General features: G+C 33.4%; 1 pseudogene; it reads left to right on the forward strand.

Annotated features, from left to right (window-relative positions):
* The window catches only part of LOC128240309 (protocadherin-like wing polarity protein stan), a 91,409-nt pseudogene that overhangs the window by 58,803 nt on the left and 9,742 nt on the right, over nt 1-22,864 (forward strand).

The following is a 22,864-nucleotide window of genomic DNA, read 5'->3' on the forward strand; positions in this document are numbered from 1 at the left end:
TGCCAATCATAATATGAAAAATTAACTTTAATAGTAAATAATCCTTCAGAACATGAGTAAGATAACTCAATGTTTGTCCTTTTGGAAAATAAATGCTTAATGTTACATTTAAACTATCATCTTTACTTAATGTTAAATGTAGTTTCATTTTTATCAAATTAGGCATCGCTTTCAAAAACCTATTTTTTGGAATATTATCAGAGGCACAGGCAGTGATTGTTTTGTATAACACATAACTTTAATTGTACGTTCGTTAACGTTCAAGTACTTAGAAATGATACGTATACTTACATTTTCTCTTTCTATAGATACACATACACCGAGACTCTGTCACCAAAAGGAACTCTTTCAGGTTCACCGTCCCATGAAGAATGCAAAAATTAAGAGCGATGCAGCCCAACATTCCCGCTCAACACGTCGAAGATTAAAACTTCTAATCTCCGGCCACGCTGACATAGCAAAAAAGTTCAAAGATTTTTTAGGCATATCTAACGGACACCACTTAGAAAGTAATAATCTGCGCCGCCACAAATGAAATGCAATATTTATATAGAACTACAGAAACAGGCTCAGTAGCCAAAACTTAAAACAAAAACTCCGTTTAATGGCACAGGGTAAACGCCTAAGACTTATAACAAAACAAAACACAAACAAGAAACATGAAACAACATCACAAAACTCCACAAACAACACAGGGCGTATATTCTATATTAAAACTAGGTGTGTATATCAAGGATGGTTAGGTACCGCCTTGGAACCGTCAGTAAATGCTAATTCACTGGGGGTTGAAACCAGTTTGTGTTCACAACCTCACTCTTATTCCAACAATCTTGTATAAGGTAAAAACCTTAATGGTAAATCTTATCACAGTATGCATTAACTTGAGGGAACATAAACTTCGTTTTATAGCACAGGGTAATCGCTAAAGACGTAGGACACAAACACAAAACAAAAATCACAAACAAAACACTTGGAGCAACAGCAAATAACTACATAAACAACTCCGTTTATATATACTATATATTTGCATACCTTGATTGTGCAAAAAGCAATGCATGATTTCACAAAAGCTTAATGTCGTTATAACTGCGTTATAATACAGTTCATTCAAATTAAGCCCGTTAAATCAGCATTGACCAAGATGAACGAACTCTATATTTATGTACATGTAATATGTTAAGGTGCTGATGTATGATAAAACAAATTAGTAACTTTACAAATTAGAAAAAAAAATACTTCACAATTCTGCAGCACTATTTCAACAAATAGATGCAAAAAAGATGATTGGTGGCTTGCACCGAAGCTAATACGTTTATAAAAAGCATAACTCATAGGCCACATCAAATTGATTTCTAGGTCGGATTTTCCTCATGACTTTTTCCCCTCCAAATTTGCTTCCGCCCGCATCATTAAACACATATTTTTTTCGTAGCGACATTTTTCGTCGTATCGAAAACAAAGTATAAGTGCTTTGTAACCTTTAACAGTTTATTGTTCTCTTTCGAACTACTTTGGGAAGTAAATTCATTAACGCTGTTCTCTAACAGATTGACAAGTTTGACTTTTTTGTCTGTTATTTGTCTCATAACAATCTGATCTTGCAATAATGCCATGAGACAGGCCAAAACAAACAGTATTTAATCAATACAGACAAAACACAAGTGTGTAATAGAATGCGCCTTTGGGAGGTCAACGAAACAAACGTTTGAGAGGTTTGACTTTGTAAGCACACACTTGTCAATACTTGTAAACTTAATCGACGTACTTTAACTCCTGCATTGGACTGTTGGCAAGATGTTCCCTGGAGAGGCATATTGAAGTGTGTCCATGGTATAGTAAATAATCTCAGAACTAATCAAATGTTGCTATTTTTATATGCTGATCGAAAACTTGTGACCATTGTTCGAAATATCCAAAATATATTGATATAATTAGAACGAAACGTCAACAATATGTATCAAAAATAGCGTTTATGGTACAAAACCTCAAAGTTTTACATCCTATTTCGTTTCGAGTAGTTACGAACTATTCAATCGAACATACATACATATATATAATGTAGTACGAATCACCTTCCATCAGGACTTGAAGTACTTTGATTTTGCCTTGTGCTCATACATTTAGTTTATCTGTTTTAAGATCAAGAAATGGCAATTTTATGAAGGTTGTCAACACAGCTTTATGTTAATGAGCTTTTGAACACATTTAATTAGGAGGCCCATATCTACTCTGCTCCTTAAGCCTTCTGTGTTGGTATTTGCTGAGCGCTCAAATATATCAAATGGAATAGTTGTTTTGTATCGTTCATGTGCGTGCGTGCTCTAATACCTTTGATCTGTGTTCAATGAACGTCGGCATAGTAGGTTTTGGCTGCTGTTGTTATTCGTATGATTTATATATTTCAATTTGTTCTAAATATATCACAATGTTTGACTAAGGACAAGATTGCATTGTCTTAGTGTGACTAGCTTACTTTCGACGAAAAAAAACGTTTATACATATCATCATCAATATTACAGCATAAACTTGACTGTCAGTTGAAATAGCACTATATCTACTCGATTTATTATACTAATTAGATAAACACATAATAAGTGCGGAATGGTCCAATAAGATTGTATCACAATGTCATTTCAACATGTCTGTGGGGTGCCCTTGTAAATTACCTTAGGCATAAGCTTTCATAGTGCCTTGTGCAAAACACCTGGTGTACACTGGAGTTGCCCCGTACGTTGCCTTGTCTTAAACATGGACGTTGTCTTTGATATCGCCAACAACATTGCCATGTCTATAAACCTGTGCATTGCTGTAGGAAATGCTCCTTGCCGTAAACATACAACATTGATGTTGTCTAGGGAGCTGCCCCGGGCGTTGCCCATTTTATTACTTGTTGCCTTTTGAAATGACCCTTGACGTGCCACGCATATACATTTGGATATTGCCATTGAAATTGTGAAAGGTATTCTTAGCCCGTTGCTTTAGGAATGCCACAAACGTTACCATTACTTTTACCATGAGTTTGTTAGGGAATCTTCTCAAACCGGCCTTATCATGGAAACAACACATGTGATGCATCGGACGTTTCCTTGTAATATTCCCGGATGTCGTAGGTGTAGCAATGCGTGTTGCATTTGGAGGTTCCCATCGACACTGCCCTCTGTATATCAGTATGCAGTGTCTGGGGAATTACCCTTGGGTAATTGGGGTTGCTTTGGAATTGGCCGCACACATTTCGCTCAACATGAACCTGTGCGTTGCTTTTGTAATTGGCACTGAGTTTGTTATGCAAATATCCCTGATTTATGCCCTAGGACTTGTCTATAGCGATGCCATTCTCATTACGATGGACGGTGTGTACAGTCATAAGTGTTGCCTGGCAAATTGTCACCAAATTCCATAGACTTTCGATAACGACGCTAGTATGACCATACCATCAAAAATATTGGTAAATTAATAAAACTATTCAAAATGCACCTACTTAACAACGATTTCCGAGGTCACATGGCTAGCACCAGTCTTTAAAATACGCCGTAATAATGGCTAAGCGCAAAATATTTGCATTTTATATCAAGGGGAAGAACTCTAGAATTCAAAACGGTATTCACCGTCGAAGAGTTCCTACGCTTATGTTAACTTGACACCCACACTTAAAGCTATTAATAAATGCAACAAAGGCTAATAACACCAACGAGACATATATTTTGACAATGCAACATTTAACAATAAAACAGACCTAAATGACACACGGAAAAACGAAAAGAAAGTAATCATTGATGAGTCAATTTGATTATCATACCCATAATCAAAGGTTGAATTTATGCGGCATACTTCCTTGTTGGGTTGTAACTCTGACTTTACTGAACATCGTGTTGCATGTACAGTAGTGTCCCCTTCTTTCGAAGCAGTCTAAGCTTAAATTTGATAAAAGGCAACTTGATTATTGTTCCATGAACATAAAAGAGCTTCTCCCCTGTTTTTATGTCGTAAAGACAATTCATAGAACGTGTAATTATGTTTAACAACATTGGATTTGGTTTTGAATCAATACCTCTGACCAAATCGATGCATGATGTACTCATTTTAATATACGCCTGTAGAAAGGAATACAAAGACGGCATGTTTTTGAGAAAAACAGGTAAACAATTTTGAGAATATATGTTAATGATTTTCATTGTTTTTATTCACCAGCTCTTTGCTCAATTTTAACAATTAAAGTACAATTGTTAAAATCGCATCCATTAAATGCACTCTTCGACATTCCGATGATGATAGAAACAAACTGATAGCGACGTGCTTTAATTCAACCGTGCTATCTTTCTTCAGCATATACGTTTATTTCGTATAAAATAGTGTATGATAAAAACATAAAACATATAAATCAGCCAAATAGTACGTATATATATTACAAATATTACGTATAACACAATGGGTTTTCTGATTCAGTATCAAGAGGTAGTTTAGTATGCAACCACATATCTACTTCTTCCTGGAGACAGTGTTCTAAGTGCGAAAAGTGCACTGTGTATTGGCTGCAAAAAACTTTAACAATACGAATGTGACAGACAATATGAAGAATAATGTTTGATTCAAGTAATATCAGGTTTCAAGAACCAATTATCATTAGTTTTTTAACCAGTAAATTAATGTTGGATCAAATTTATAAGAATTCTGATCTGCAATGCTCTGTAAAATCCACACGTGAATGGCACACGGCCATGGGAAAGAAAGTGAGCATTGATTTGTAAGCATGAGCATCAAACCTGTCAGCAGAGGTCACATGTATATGAGCATCAAACCTTCCAGCAGAGGTCAAATGTATATGAGCATCAAACCTGTCAGCAGAGGTCACATGTATATGAGCATCAAACCTGTCAGCAGAGGTCACATGTATATGAGCATCGAACCTGTCAGCAGAGGTCACATGTATATGAGCATCAAACCTGTCAGCAGAGGTCACATGTATATGAGCATCGAACCTGTCAGCAGAGGTCACATGTATATGAGCATCGAACCTGTCAGCAGAGGTCACATGTATATGAGCATCAAACCTGTCAGCAGAGGTCACATGTATATGAGCATCAAACCTGTCAGCAGAGGTCACGTGTATATGAGCATCAAACCTGTCAGCAGAGGTCACATGTATATGAGCATCAAACCTGTCAGCAGAGGTCACATGTATATGAGCATCAAACCTGTCAGCAGAGGTCACATGTATATGAGCATCGAACCTGTCAGCAGAGGTCACATGTATATGGGCATCGAACCTGTCAGCAGAGGTCACATGTATATAAGCATCAAACCTGTCAGCAGAGGTCACATGTATATGAGCATCGAACCTGTCAGGAGAGGTCACATGTATATGAGCATCAAACCTGTCAGGAGAGGTCACGTGTATATGAGTATCAAACCTGTCAGGAGAGGTCACGTGTATATGAGCATCGAACCTGTCAGCAGAGGTCACATGTATATGAGCATCAAACCTGTCAGCAGAGGTCACATGTATATGAGCATCAAACCTGTCAGGAGAGGTCACATGTATATGAGCATCAAACCTGTCAGCAGAGGTCACATGTATATGAGCATCAAACCTGTCAGCAGAGGTCAAATGTATATGAGCATCAAACCTGTCAGCAGAGGTCACATGTATATGAGTATCAAACCTGTCAGGAGAGGTCACGTGTATATGAGCATCGAACCTGTCAGCAGAGGTCACATATATATGAGCATCAAACCTGTCAGCAGAGGTCACATGTATATGAGCATCAAACCTGTCAGCAGAGGTCACATGTATATGAGCATCAAACCTGTCAGCAGAGGTCACATGTATATGAGCATCAAACCTGTCAGGAGAGGTCACATGTATATGAGCATCAAACCTGTCAGGAGAGGTCACATGTATATGAGCATCAAACCTGTCAGCAGAGGTCACATGTATATGAGCATCAAACCTGTCAGCAGAGGTCACATATATATGAGCATCAAACCTGTCAGCAAAGGTCACATGTATATGGTTTAATTCCTTTTTCGGCGCTAAATCTGACGTTATTGAAAATGTTTTGAATGTATAGATGTGTCCCCATGATTCACACGAACGCAGCGATGCTAAATTAGTTGTAAAGAATTCTGCCGTAATTTAAGTAATTGATGATCTTCACCCTAGCATGAAAATCGAGCAAAGCTGAATCCCGTCACCTATTTCCCCGTTTCAACAGCCGGGGCTACACACATTACTTACAGTACCAATGTGCAACTCATCGAACAATGAGTACGGAGGACGTCCGATGTAGTAACCTCTTACTTCACTTTGAGTCCAATACAAGTCCAATCACAGACCGGCTAATTACATAGTTTCACCATCATACGCATTTCACAATTCAAATGTTAATGATCAAAACCACGAATTGAGTGTTCTTTAATAACCTGTTGGAAGCCATTTTCATTATCGCGCTTGACCATTTACAGCATAAAAGTTTAGAGCAAACAGGTTTCATATAACAAATATACAGGTATTTTGTCACCAAATTCCATAGACTTTCGATAAAGACGCTAGTATAAGATAATAATAAAATATAACAAATGTAAAATAGTTCAATTGAATTAGATAAATATTTTGCATAATAAAAGTGTAAATCTGAAAAATAAAGAAAAATGTTTGTTCATGATAAACAATTAGCATTTGTAATTTATTATTAAACATTTTCCTATTTAAGTCTTAATATTTTTAACAAGTGGAAGGAGAAGTATTTGTTTATCTAATCAATGGCGTTATAAGCTCAGATAGTGAAGTAATTCACGGTGTGTACTCAACGACCTGACAATGCAACTTATCGTAAAACTGTTAAAACTAAAGCGCTATTGTAGTACAATAAACCTGTAATGAACGAAGAGTTCTTTTAAATTGTAAATGACATTCCATGATTGATACAAAAATGTAGCTTGTGTATAGTGAATTAGTTGCAGAAAGTTATGGTAAGTTGCAATCATTTGTAATAGAGTATTCCTTTGATTGTCAAAATGGGCATGCCGTCGATCCAATGAAATTAAAAAGTGTTTTGTGTATTTTTAAATTCTGATGTGATTTGCATAATGTATTTATATGTCGCCATAGTTATGCTTGGTATTATTGTTTTTTTCACATAGTAATTTTAAAAATTGTGTATATAAAGTCAGTGGCAATTATATATTTATCGGTATTATTAACGTAAAATGCGGAATTTTGGACACGCTTTAAGGAAATAATATTCAGATTCTATTTGATTTTTGCCCATGATTTCGCTTACTCTATTCATTATACCGCATGTATTGACTTAAATGATTCAGTATATTTAGTACGTCGGTACTGTTGCCAATGCCTCTTAAATACTCCTGAATCATGTCACAAAATGTCGAGGTCATTTCAAGGTCGAAAAATCAGTTAATTATCATTTACTTGTTGTTGTTTTTTTTATATTTTCCGGGAAGTTTGCATTTACTTTTTTTTTGTACGCAAGCAAAATTTAATGTTCGAGCATTCAATTTTAAAAGAGGAGCTTGCAAAAAGGTTAACCCTAGACCTTATTAACGGTAAGTTGTGAACATGCAATCTCTTTTTATACATAATTTACTGGTTTAAAAATGAGGTACTCAGTTCTTATCTAAGAGAAGTAACTACAATGGATTGTAATGTAGTTCTCAAAGTCGATTTCATTTTGCAGTGACAATATAAAATGTATATTTATATCAAATTTATTTTTTCACTGTTGTTATTCTACAAAAGAATGAACTGTTCTACAAATAAGCACTTTTTATTAAAGACATTTTAGGTATATCGTATACAATTGGTTAACTCATGTCGCGCCGAAATACTGATGTACAGAACAATGGTCTATTCCTTGAGGTTCATACTCAATGGACGTCATATCTTTTCTGAACATTGTACTTGGGGGACATAGTTATTAGGAAGTGTATATATTTCTTAAATATTTGCTTGGAATGCGATATTGTTAATTTACGAAATAAAGTTAAAGGTATACATTATTCATATCGTATAGCAGTATGTAAACAGCAACAAACACAAATGCATCGCTTATAATCCAGTAGTACTTTATTGTTGTTGAAGCAAACGCGCAAAACTGACTGATTGGAGTAAACATATACAATTTATATTTTTTGTTCGATAATGGGAATCCTGCGTTTTGATTTCCCCTTCTCATGACCGAACATATTCTGTACAAAGAGATGAGTTATACAGCACACTGCTCGAAACACACATTCCAAGTAATTCGTCCGTTATGAAGAGAAGCAGGTATAACGCAAGCCACGCAAGAAAGTATTTAATGTTATAGTTTGTGTCCTCATAAACGAAATATAGTCGAGTCCCCGTAGTCTTTTTTTATTGTACCATTACGCAACATGTTAAATTGTGTAGCATGATGACTCCCATTTCTGTACCATTTGAATGGGTATTGCCTGATGTTTATACTTTAAGAGTAACAGAAACTGTAAATTAGAAAGTAAGAGTTATTCGAATTGTTATTTTCGTGTTGGTTTTTATATTAAAAGTTAAAGAATTTACATTCTTTCTTTCATACTTCGTAATAAAACACGGATTAGTCTCGTAGTACAATTACACAGGGCCTAAACGATATAAACACCGGTATGTTTGTTCGTCCGCTTGTGCCTTCGTTAGCGAAGTGAGACATTAATCGTTCATTTTGATATATTGTAATTTCGTTAACGAATGTATTAACCTACTTTATTTTTTATTACAAAACGTAGGTACTGGACTGGATTTTTTTTCGATAAAAACAGCCCCCAGATGTACGCGACTATACTTAAACATTACTGGCGCATATAAGTATTGTGCGCTAGTATGCTAAACGTAATGGCCCTTTCAGGATATGTTTTCACATTCAAAAAACACATTATCATAGATAATGGATTGGTGCATTAAAATACATTTCCCTTTCATTGTATTGTGACGTATTAACACAATGTGCCTATTACATTCTAGGTATCGAATCATCGTGCTTTATATTTAGACTTTAGCATTAGATAAGAATGATACAATATAAAATAATGTTATATTTGACATTTACATCATACTTTCTTTATACTAAAAGGCTCGTGTTTCGGACTTTAAGAAACAAAATGGTGTACTCATTGTTTTTTTAGAATCGCCATTGTTTGTCTTTTAGGTGAAAAAAACGTTCGTCGTTCTATCAGTTCTACAGAAATAGAATATTGTTTCTATTAATGGTAATTTTTTAAAGCCTTTTGAGATGAACAAATTACAAGGACATATTTATTTGTGACTTCAGTTTCGTTATTCTTTTGTTAATTATTTAGCCTGAAAGGAAAAGTATAGAATGTTGTCTTAAATATAACGATTCCATGACTGTGTTTGGTCGTAGCTATTGCCGATGTGACGTAAAACAGCATTATATTGACACTCAATTGTCCATTTAAGACTAAAATGGTTTGGTGATGCACAATAACACATTTGTATGTACAGTCGAACCCCGTTGGCTCGAACTCGCTTGGCTCGAAGTCATCGATTGCTCGAACTGGGAGTTCGAGCCAACGGGGTTCGACTGAACCCTTAACCATGTCATTATCTGCACATGTTGCGCCGACGTTTATATTTATAAACAAACTAATTGTGCTATTGATTTTAAACGAATGATTCCGCTGATTTGGTGCACACAACGCTCAGATAAGATTGGCAAGATATTTATTGTTTTGCAATGAGTACGAAAGAAAGCGATTAGTCATTCCACTTAACATACTTCGGATTTCAAGCCTGATCACGTTAAAAAATGGTATGTTGGCTATTACGTATCATGACTTGCAAATAACGGACCTCTTTATCATTATTTTGCAATTGGTATAAGCATGGCTAGAATACTATATGGACAACGCAGTAGATCAAAGCGGAAAACAAATTAGCCGTATCGACCTGAGATTCAACCCCGTTCTGTTTCACATTGTCTGTTTTGTATTAAATGCAATAACGTCACTTAATCGGCGCTGTACAAAGGAGATTAGACGTATTGTCTTGCTAAGTTTACATTTGGTCGTTTACTCTAGGGTGTTATTGTTGGTAATTTAAGTCTTTGTTTTATCGTTAAATCAAGAATACTTTAGCTTTTAAGTTAGCTTTGTATTTCATGAAAGGATTACTGTTTCATAAACAAAGACATTCTTCATGTTCGTAACGCAATAATCGCTTGCTTGAATCACATTAGTTTTGAAATACTTATGTTTTTAATATACTCCATGAACTGGTAATAGCAGTGTCCTCTTAATTTTGGGATGAATGGAATATTTTTTATTCTTTTGTAACGATCTGGGCGTTTAAATTATTTGCCGAAATATCTTCACTTTTAGTTATATTAATTAAAAGCAAGTGCATAAACATTCAAAATAAGCTATTCATATAAGGTCAAAACTCGTTGGTTCGATATCGCTTGCCTCGATATCCTCGTTGGCTCGAACTGAATTAAAAGGACCGATTTTCTAGTTCTATATGTTCATATAAAACTCGAGCGTATGGCTCGATTTTTCGAGAGTCAGTATTTCTCTACGATCGAGTTCCCTTGTAAGAACTTCACATTTTGTTTTGTTTGCTTGGCTCGATGTCATTTTCGCGGTCCCAGGTTTGAATTTCCCTATTTGATTTGTTGCCTAGCTCGATTTCGCAAAAGGCGCTTATCGATTAATTTGCATGATTGGACCTTTAATTATTATCAAACGAAACTGGCTTACCAGTTTAAACAAACATGCCATCATTTTAACATATATCTTTAATTGGCATGAGTACAATACGTCAAAAAAAATTCATTACATGTTTATATCTCATATTGTGAAGGCCTCATTCACAAAAAATCTGCAACCTCAAAGGTTTCTGTCAAAGGAAGTAAGGGGACGAAAAGAAAGCTTATTGTAAAATCTAGAGCGAAAAGTCAAACACTCAAGTATGATTTACTTCACAGTAACGTAAACAACTGCTATTGGGGGCTATGAATGAAGGAATGTGTTGTAAAAGGAGTAACATAACGCTTCATACATGTAAAAAATATAGAGTACATTGTGATCAAAGGAGCATAGTCAATTCCTTCTCTTACTAACTTAACCGGTGATATGTGTTCAGGAACCATCAATTTAACTAAACCTATATGTTTTTGTAATACAGAAACATATGGTACACTTAATAAAACATTGTGTTACCGATAATTAAGTACTTAAATGCTTGCAACTTCATATCCATCCCGGTTTTAGCTACAATGCCACGGTCATGCCACAATATCAATTATTTGTGGTTCTCTTGCTTAAACCACCTGGCATAGTGTTAATGAAACTCTCGACCAAATGACATATATGCGCTTGATTTAAAAGACAACACATACATCACCATCTAGTTTATTATAGCTAAGCTATGCGTGTTAACGTTTATGAACAAAAAAACTCCTAACCTTTTACTATATGTACGAAACTGACTGGATTTGCTAAGGATGCTTAAAAGCTTCATTCGTAGTGGACGTGCATGCACTTGTTATGTATGTGTGTTGTTTTCACTCATGAATGCATAATATCCCCCATCACAAAATTTCCAAACGCGTTTCCAGTAATGACCTGCTTACTTTCAAGCCTCAAATTGTTTCGCATGTAGGCTTTTCCAGTAGAAGGTTCTTTAAACTAATTTGAAAGGCCGTTATAAAAAACAACAATGGGCTGTATGAAATATTGTATATTTTGACGATATTATTCCTTTTGTCTGTCACGATAATAGTCTGCGTGAAACTAATTATCTATATAATAACAATAAGCCATGTTTGTTGCATGTGAACGTGATTATAGATAAACCTCACTACCATCTCGAGCTCGTATATAAAAAAGTTGGTTTAATAAAACTTGCTAAATAAGTTTTACAACTACAGCTTTTTGATTAGTTTAATTTTCCAAATTTCGCTGTGACGCAGAAAGTGAAAATTAGAAATAAGAACGAAATTGTTCGTTTAACAGAGAGAATGTCAGTGTCAATACCTTAAGGTTTTGAGGCCATATATAAAAACAGATACAGGTACATGATGTGTATCTTCCAAAGTTCTCGCTTAAGCTACTTAAAAATCTACCCGATCATGAATGGAATTCCTTGAGATAATATTATTAATGCTTAATGTCTGATTATGCATCGACAAGTATGTCATTCAGACAAACTATTGATGTATTACTGCTGTGGAATAGTATTTGTTCAATGTTTGAAGAATCTTCCGGAATTAATGCTCCAACGTATTTGAATGTCATCTCCAAAAGGAAATGCAAATATGTTTGTTTAATGTTTATTTCGAAAAAACATATTTGTGTTACCATTCTTACAATTATTCAGTGCAACCACATATGACACAATATAACAATGAATGAGACAAAAGTATTTCTTCGTCACATCGTTGACACAGTATTTATTGATTTTAATAGTTTTGTATCAAAAGTTCATGTTTATTTATTCAGATAAGACCTTGGTTACCAAAGAAGCTACTATAATAAAGTTTTCGAAATAACATTTCCACACTAATTTATAATTGCAACCTAATACTTGAATAGAGTACGAATTCAAACAAAGAAATTTCCGACATTAAAGCAAATGTCAGGTGATAAGCAGTCCGACCATATGATTTATTAATTTTCACAACCGCATTAACGCGTTTGCAGCAGCTCGTTGTCTTTGTTTAACGGTATGCAGAGTTTGCTATAGCGAACACATCCCCACGAGTAGTATTTTATGTTCAGCCGACCGATGAACCGGATACCCGTAGTCTGAAAAAAAACAGAAATAGAAATACAGCGGATATGTAATAACGGAACGTCTTAATGTTCAAATTGTCAACAACATTACTTGAACAGATATGATTTTTTTATTTGGTAGAGCAAAATTCCGATGTGATATTTAAAAAACCATTCTGGGGTTATAAATATTACAAACATATTTTACTGATTCCATGAGGTTTAGTTTAGTTTAGTTTAGTTTGACTTGCGAACATGTGCATTCTAAAGAGAAATTGTTATTTCAATATGTTTTCATATACAATACATATAATGCATATTTAACAATTTTAATTAAGACTGTACTTTCCCGTTATCATTATGCGTTTCAACGTTTGATCCAGTTCAGCATTTTTTCATTTGATAAGGTCAATTTTTATAGTTCATAATGATATTGCTGTGTTTTGTTGTCCAAAAAAGAAATCTATGGTAGATAAAAGGAATAAGTGATAAGATTTTTTTTGTCAATGGCATCATTTTTGTAACATTCACCAGGCTCTCAAAAACTGTCCTGTCCATGAATCCAAAAATCAAAGTTGCACTGTTTTGAAATTCAACGTTATTGTTATATTTTCGTAAAACATAAAGCTTTATTTGTTTTATGTTGACTTTCGCTGCAGCATCGCATTGTTTGGGAAACTTATAAGCACAAATTGTTATCTACAATATATTGTCACTCGAAGCAAACTGAAATGTTATGATTTAGAACTTGAATGTATTTTAAAACTTTCTTAGATTATTAAAGTTTATATGACCAAAATAATACAGGTCAAAAAGTTATATTTTTATTTATCGCCTTTGTTGAATTTTAAGTTGACATCCATAGTTTGACAAGTAGGAATTTAACATAAAGTCATTATATTGCGTTTAAGAAATTAATAGACCTGCCTGAAGTAACATGATATCCTTTAGGTATTTAACGCCAGCTCATTATTCATTGTATTATCAATCAAAAACACAAAAACAAACACATTATAACAGCTGACACTATCTTTATGGTGGAACACTGATCAACAAATATGCTTGCAGTGTACTTAAACAAAACATTTCAACTTTCAGAATGCAAATTATTATCATATTCAAAGTAAAGCATGACTGTGCCCGCACAGTTCATTTTTTAAAGAAATTAATTATCATCATAAAGTAATCTTGTGATACACTGCGTAACATCGTTTAAACACAGACAAAAAGTCCATGACAGCGATAAAAATGATGGTATTAACAATTGTAAAATGATCAAGATTAACGCGACATTACAAACACATGAATGGCGTTTAATGATCCAAATTGACCAGGAGGGGGCGCACCCGGCACCCGCACCCCCCCCCCCCCTTAAATCGTTTACTTTATTTCAATAGGCGAAAAACAAATGTTAAAGTCTTCACAATTTGTTTGAGGAGTACTACTAAACAACCCCAGTCAAAACTTAATACCATATTAATCTCGGTTCTAAGGAAATGGTGCTATTCAAAAGGGTACGCCCCTTAGTTACGCCCCCTCTTAAGTGGAATCCTTGAACCGCCAATGGTAAAAATTGACTTAAGAGTGAGCGCAGTTTCACCTCCTGACAAAATACGTTTCTGCATCACGGCCGGCGGTCATATTCTTTTCAAATAATGACCTGCATTACGCATGTTATTGAATACCGAACTTCCTTGCTATTAAAGGTTATCGAGTCTTTATGAAACCTCCTGACTTGGTAAAAACAACGTTGTCCTATCAGTACTAAAAAAAAGGAAATTATTTTGAGAAATTTTGATTTTGCAAAGAATGAACGACTGAATAAAATACAGTAAAATATTGATATCAGAGTTCAGGTTTGTGATTGCTTTCTTGTGAAATATTTTGGTATAGTAAGTTTGTAAGTATCTTACATGGCCGAGAGTGTAAGATAGGTTCATCCCGACCCGAGCGTAGGGTGTTTTAACGAGGTTTACCGAGTTTCCGCATAACACCCTGCGCAAGGGTTAGATGAACCTTTGTTACACAAGCGGCTATGGTAGATGCTTTTTCTCCCACCTCAGTTAAACAAAATTAAGTAAAAAATGTATTTTTCCTGGAACTCTTTTGTGCTTAGTGAAAATAATTGCGTATGGATATGTGATCATTCGTGGTTGTCATGGACCTGCGCGCAGTGATTCTGATTATGTTAATAGTCAAATCGGTCTTTAAATAGTTCTGAGGAGAGTGAAGCATTATTTCTTGAAAGGTGCGTGAAAACTTTTTTATGGTGACATTTGAAGCGAGAAATAATTAATTAGCATTCTAAATATTACCACAAGACAAGGTTTCTGTGATGCTACAGACGACAGTCTTTAACAAGGGAGGTTATTACAATGTGATGACCATTAACAAGGAGTTCCATATGGGTACTTGTTTTATCTTTGCCCGTGGGCAAGATAATAATTTCTAGCATGGTTAATTTTTTGGATCTGCTAATCTGAGGTGGGAGAATGTATTATATTTAGTTACAGCATAGTATCTTGTCTTTTTTTTCTCAATAGTCTTCCGATATAGCAACTCATCACCGGTAACATAATATTGACAAACAAGTGTCAACTATATGATACCATTTTTTGTGTGCACGCGAGGATCTTATCTTATCACGCATTAGTTTAGTTGACCCTCACTGCAAATGTTTGGCAGACACACTCATCAAGTCACGAGCCTTTTTGTCATAGTCTGACTTATTTGGCTAATAGTGTTTTGTTAATGAAACTAGGATATTCGACGATGTTTCTTCAGATTCATTTGAAATAATTTTGCTAATAATTAAACAAATGACACAACAAGGTTGATATACGTCGGGTCTGATATTTTGTTTTGATTTGCGTTCGCAAGACATCGTTTAGTCTACCTATTAAGATGATTAGAAATTTGAGCAAAATGTCGCTTCAAAATAATGTTATGCATGACTAACAAATAATGCATCTGGTTATTACTGCGATGAATATTCAAATGGTCGGAATATTATATGAGACACTTGTAGATCAAGGTGGAAAACACATAAGCCGTATAGACTGGATATCTAACCCTGCTTTGCGACACATTGTTCATTTTTAAATTAATTCTATAGTGTCTCGTAATCGTCTTTGTGCAATGCAAATAAGACACAGTGTTTTAAACAATTTTCATTTCGTCGCATCTACCATTCATTTCAAAACTGGTTTATCGTTAAATCAAGTGTTCTATTGCTTTAACATTACCTTTATACTTCATCAAAGGCCGACGGTTTCTGATAACAATGAACTACTTTATTTTTGTAACGCAATTATCGTTTGCCTAAATCGGACAGAATTTTAAGTACTTCTGTTTCAAATAGACTTCATGAGCTAGTAATGTCGTCTTAATTTATGAATGAACTTATAATTTTTAAAATTAATGATCGATCTTGAGATTCAGATTTTTTACTGAAAACTCCCTTTCAATCAATCGTTATTTTAAATTTAAAAAAGTACACAAACAGAATATATTGCATGATTATTTACGCTATATGTGGTTATTCATCCTTATCTGTATATATTTCTAATGTTGAAATGTTTTATGAATAGGTGCCTAGTGTCCTAACTTATAACGAGACAGAGCTAGAAACCGTCTCGTGTGATTTTCACAGTATTTTAAACCTAGTACTTGACTATAGGCTAAAGTCTCTATGTAAATATGAACATAAACACACCTCACAACGAACCCGATCTCTTACATAAAGAACAGAGAAGTAATTGTACAGTAACAGCTTTGTAATTTAATTTAGGGTCTTTAGTCAGATTTAATAACATTGATGACATTAAACAGTTTACATCCACTACTACACACAAAACCAAGAACATAACAACACAAAGAGTCAAATCAATAGTCGTGTTGTTTACCAATATGCTATGAACCATTGATGTTTAATCTATGTTCAATATTTGGCCACTTCGTAGGACGTATTTCTGGTAAACCAGGATAGGATAGGACAAAGCAGTGTATTTGACAATCTGTTTGTCAGACTTAAATAATCGTCAGTTATGCCATTCAGAAAAAAAACTATTATGAATAGTTCTTATTAAATGTTTGTTCATTCTTTTGGAATGGTTATACTTGGTGACACATACTAATATCTCTGTCAGGATTTTCTTCATATGATCCTTACGCTCCAAGGAATATGCTTTTTATTACAACAAAGAACTAGACAAATTATTGTTTAATTTTTATTTTAAAATAAGGAGATATACATTTCAATGATTACAATTATATATCGCAATCACATATGAGACAATATAACAAAAAACCAGGGTAAGACAATATTTCTTCATCACTTCTTTGACACAAAGATGTATTCATTTTTTTTTCTCAAAAAAATGTAATATGTGATTATTTATTAATTAAATTTTAAAAGGCCTCTGCCTCAAAAGAGATAATTAGAGATAAGTTAATATTATGTTCACACTAAACTGTCATTCGAATATACACGCTTGAATTAATTACGAGTTGAAACAAACATAGAAGACTCCGAAATTTTTTAATCAAATGTCAGGTGATTAGCAGTAAGACCATTTGATTTTTTTAACCACATATACGCATTTTCAGCAGTTCGATGTCGTTGTTAAACGGTTTGCAAAGTTTGCTACAGCGAACTCAGCTCCTCGAGAAGTATTTCATGTTCAGCCGACCGATATCCAATGGGATACCTTGTGTTGTTGAAGACGCCAGTCGTCTGAAAAAAGCAGAAAAAGAAATACAGCTGATATTTTTTAACGGAACGTCTCAAATTCCAAATTTCCACGGCATTACTTGAACAGATTTTAATCCAAAAATGGTAGATCATTTTTTCGTTATGCCGTTTTATATTGAAAGAACCTTTCAGGGTTTCTTTTATATAACAAACATATTGATAGGTAACTTAGTTTAGTTAAGTTTAGTTTGACTCGCGAATAAGGGCATTCTTAAGAGGAATTACGGTTTTATAATCTCAATATTATTTATATACAAAATATATAATGGATATAGAACAATTTTGAACCGGATTTCACAAACGTTAATGATAAACTCATTTAAAGACATTTACACAGCAAAACTTGACAATTGTATTGTCACAGGACAAGAAAGATGAGTGCGCTGGTAATCGTTATAGGGCATCTTAGATTGTTATATGAACCGAATTGTTATGTTTTGCGAAATCTTAGCGATGGAAATCGGGGAGAGTACAAAAGGTTTTACCCCTGATTGAGGTCTTTTCCTTTCCTTGTTTTTGATAACGCGTGATAAATGCTATCAAATGGAAATGAAGTTCACATTTGCTGTCAATAAATAAAGATGACACGTGACCATTTATGTTTGCAAAATGAGAACTCACATCAAGATCTTACTCAAGCAATTAAGATATACTTCGTTAATAAAAAAGCATCTTTCAAATTTCAAGGTTCAAGTTTATTCAGTAAAATGATGCCATACATGCATGACAAAATGAGTTTTGCAGTGAACATATTATACACATTACAAGAGGCTTTCAAAAATGAACTTTGCCCAAAATATAAAAATTAACATAAGGGGAGTACGTTATACTCTTAAGTTCACTTTGCTAATGATATATTTCATGAATTTTACTTTGAAAACATAATACAATCTGGATTTAATTTTATAACACGTTTAAATGACACTATATATTTTGGGTTCTAAATTAAAAGTTATAAATGAAATGTCGTCTTTTGTTAATGAAATAACTACACTCTTACAACTAATGAAATTCTTCACCAATACGATTTGAATCACAAAGATTGCAATTTTTGTCATTTATGTTTATATTCATCCAACTACCTACTTCAACTGGAAAATGAGTGTTTCTTGTTCTAAATCGTAAAACATAATTCAATAATTTTGGCAGTGATTAAATAAGATAGGTTTCAAATTCAAATCGTTCTTTAAACAATCAATAATTTACAAATTTACTTGAAGAGCTCACGGTAGTGTGCCATTCTGTTAACAACAAATCAGTCAAGAGAGTTTCTGCTTAACACTCTTTTTTATCATTTTTTTTAGGAATTCGTAGCTTTGCCTTAACATTAATAAGACCACATTTGATGAAGAAAGTCTTAACAAGATTATTCCATTTGAAGTCATAAGCCCTTACATTTGCTGAATACAAGAGTTTACTCAATGTGACGTTGTATACTGAGATTGAGTTTATGACAATATTGAACAATCAAGTTCGTCCAGTAATTGACCATACGTGAATCTATATCTATTTGCAAAGGCTTAACACCCGTTTCACCATATATCATACATGTAGGCGAACTACATTTAACATTTAATATATATTTCAAAAATCGGCATATGTGCAATTTCGAAACGGCATATTTGCAAATTTATTAAGAGCCTCATTTTCACATGGTTCCAACCAGCGAAGCCAAATTAGACGTCGAGAAAGTAGGCTTAGAAATGCTGACGATTTTTTTGCAATTCATATCAAATGTTCGACTTTCGGATATATAACTGTCATACTTTTAAGTTTTTTTTAAATTAATTAACGTTTTTCTCATAAATAATACTGGTGAAAATATCAATTTAAAACACTAAACGTTCGCTTTTATGTTTCAAAATGCAATATTGCTTTACATTGGAAATTAAGCCGTTATGTTTTCATTAAATGAAAAACATGAATCTATTATGTGTTACCGTTGTGATTCGTAATAAAAGTTCAAACGTTTCAAAATTTATGTTTTATTTAGTTTTGAGGAACGATCTTTTTTTAGTAAAACACATTCTTAGTGCCATGTTTATGGGTAGTAAGGAGTTGAACAAATTTTACAAAAGAAGATTTTATCAGATTTTGGATAAAAAAAAAACAACAAAAAACATTCACATTCCTTCGAAAAAGTATTTCGACATTACTACTTTTTGTGTGTCTCACTGCCCCACACTACCTAATCAACAATGCTTTTAGAATTATTGATGATATGTTTTCAAATAAAAAATAAATTCAAAAAAATAATGGAAATTGTGGATAAGATTTATAAATCCGGGGAAACGTTAATGCTTTTTCATTGGAAATCTGCTAAAATTGCTCAACTCTTAATTACAGCTTCACATGTTGCAACGGATATATGAATTGTGCTTGCTAAATAGTGAACCTAAAAACTAAATAAATTTTGATATTTTAAAACAATTCTAAATTTTGGTCCATCAAACGACGTTTTTAACAGAGAGCTTGCAAGGTGCATATATAATTGAGATATAAGCTTTTTTATGTCCTAAAATTGTCCACCAGCTACATGTTCCATTATTTCAACGTAAAACTTTCATAAAGTGGTAGTTTAAGATATTTCTTTTGAGACGTGTGTTCCTTTGTGTGAATTATATTTCTAATCTTTCCGGTACAAGGAAAAACTATTTAAGAGTTTAAACTTCAGAGACGCATTCAATGCATGCATCATATTTATACAAGAGGCATTTTTCTCGCCATTTCTTTCTAAACAACATTGAATATTCAAAATCAAACGGAAATGATAAGTAAATCCAGTTATTAACTTATGCAAATGGTCATGGTTGTCATTTAAATACAATTTATTACCCAAAATATAAGCAAACATGTTCTGTAATTGAATTATTTCGTTTAAATTGTAGTTAATCTAGAAAAGATAAAAACGTATGAGTTGTGTAATGTAATTTTGATTTATGCGTGATTATGCTTTAATAGCCAATTACTTTATCATACTTTTCTTGCTACTTTCAAAACAGTTAATTTAGAAATAGCATAAACCTTGCGGGCCTTGAAATACATTTTCAATGTAGTTCCCATAGGTCTATTCACAATTAGATTTTTTACATTGTTGTGATTAACGTTATTTGTGCGTTTCACTGGTACCCCTGGCCCCAATATCACAAAAAATAAATAAGTCAAATCTCAATCTCAAATCAATTTACCACATATACGCACAATATGATTTAAAATCTTGCATTTTTTATCATTTTTGAAAATGTAAGTTCTCCTAGAATGTATTCATATATCTATTTTGTCAATACTTATAATAAAACTAAATCCAGAACAGAAATAAACATTTAATTGTGTTGTACATATTTGGCTATATAATATTTTCCACTTGTAATTTTGACATAGGCGATTAATCGACATATTCTACGATAAAATGCGTTTTTAAACAGTGTAAAAACAAAATTGATTTTTAATAATTTTCGTTTCTTTGTGGTTAAATGAGATCAGATTGAGATTTGACTTAAGTATCGTCGTGATATTGGGGCCTGACTTACTGACATAAAATCTATGATACGAAAGCCCATTTTTGTAAATCGACAATAGTTTATTTTTCAGAATTTAAGTAATTTTTAACTTTACAATCCTTTGAAATTTCTTTTGGAATTTTGAACAAATATTAGCTATTTGATAAGTAATATCTTTTTGTATTTAATACTGCATTCCTTGCTTCCTATGTTAAGTACAAATACAACTTTTCTAAATATGGTCAATAATTATAACATTTGATCAGAGATATGTCTTTAAGTTATTTTGTAAGTCGTTTTATATTTGCGCTCTCAGATTATGATATTAATTGTGTTTTAAATACTAGAACACAAATAACATAAACCAGAGTTGAATAAGTCGCATTTTGCATTCATCGGAGTTGAAGAATTTGTGTTTGGCATTTGCTTAAATTTATAACATTGTTGATTTAGCCTTTCACACTTGAAAATGCAAACTGGTCTTAATTGACCTGAATATATCCGTACAAAACAAAAACCGACACGCAACATATACAGAAAATGCCAACAATATTTAGAAGTATTAAGAAAGTTTACGCATTGGAAAGGTTGTATAAATGAACAAAAGTAATAAACAGACAGTTTCCGAAACGCTTTTCATTTAAATTTTAGTTGGGATGGTTCTATGTTTTTTTCTCGAGTAACCTTGCATGTCAAATGCTTTTGTTTCATTCAAGGCATAATATACTGGATAGCTGTAATAACTATCTAACACTTATTTCTATATAGTACCTGTAACAAAAGTATGCTTATACAAATGTTTCCAATGTTCCATTTAAAAAAAGTAAAACATGTTTATCTGAGTACTTCTAAAATACCACTGTTAAGGGTATCAAAGAGGTAAAGGCGACGATGTATCGTAAAGCAAGTTCGTATACACCCTGATATTCCATTAGCCAGTTACTGAGATCTGGTAACTCTAATACGCCCTGACGACATGGTCATTATTTGGAAACTCACAGGAGGTCGATAATATTTGTTCTTACTTATATAGCATAGTTAAGAAATTTTCGGAAACACAACTGTCAATTAAATGGTTATGACTTTAATGTTTGTTTGTTTTGGCGACAAAGAAGTTGCGTAGGAGCCTTCCTACCCCTTTACTATAAATATCCCACTTTGGCCCTTGTCTTATGCAGTTGTTTCCAGCTCCTTGTATATACGGCTACAAAAAAGCAGACATTGTTCATCATGGATTTTAGAGGATTTACTACGTGTGCTTTTATTGCGCTCTGTTTGATCAAGCAGTCTGGTAAGTTTTAAGTGTTTAAAAGATGTAAAACAAATCATTGTAAGAAGCTGCTGAGCAGATTTCTTATGTATAAATTTCTTCAAAGAAGGGCTTGTTTGGGTTTAAAATAATAAAGAACTTTTTTTATTTAAAATGATGGAGTTTGTTTAGGCTGGTGTACAAGACTTTTGTCAATACATTGTTAAAATGTGTTTGTGCCAACCTGTCAGTTAATTATTTTACATTTATATATAATGCTAAACTCAACTGCTATGCAACTTCCAATTTGTTTCTGTAGTTTAATCAACCTAGCTGTTCTTTTAAGGAAATGAAATTAATTCAATGACAAATATTCATATATTGAAACGTTTACTGTTAAACTTTATCTTGCGAAGGAAGCATATATGGAGAACATAAGGATATCAAAATGGACAGGGCTGCTTCTTTTTAAAGATCCTTGTCTTTATTCTTTGTATTTTACTTTTCCATTTTTTTCTTAATCTAGCTTAAAACTCAAATGAACGGTTTGCTATTCCATGATTTCCTTAATCGGAATATTCTCCAACGGGGCATCACTAT

The sequence above is a fragment of the Mya arenaria genome, chromosome 7 (genome assembly GCF_026914265.1).
Source record: "Mya arenaria isolate MELC-2E11 chromosome 7, ASM2691426v1".
In the NCBI taxonomy this organism is placed as follows: Eukaryota; Metazoa; Mollusca; class Bivalvia; order Myida; family Myidae; genus Mya; species Mya arenaria.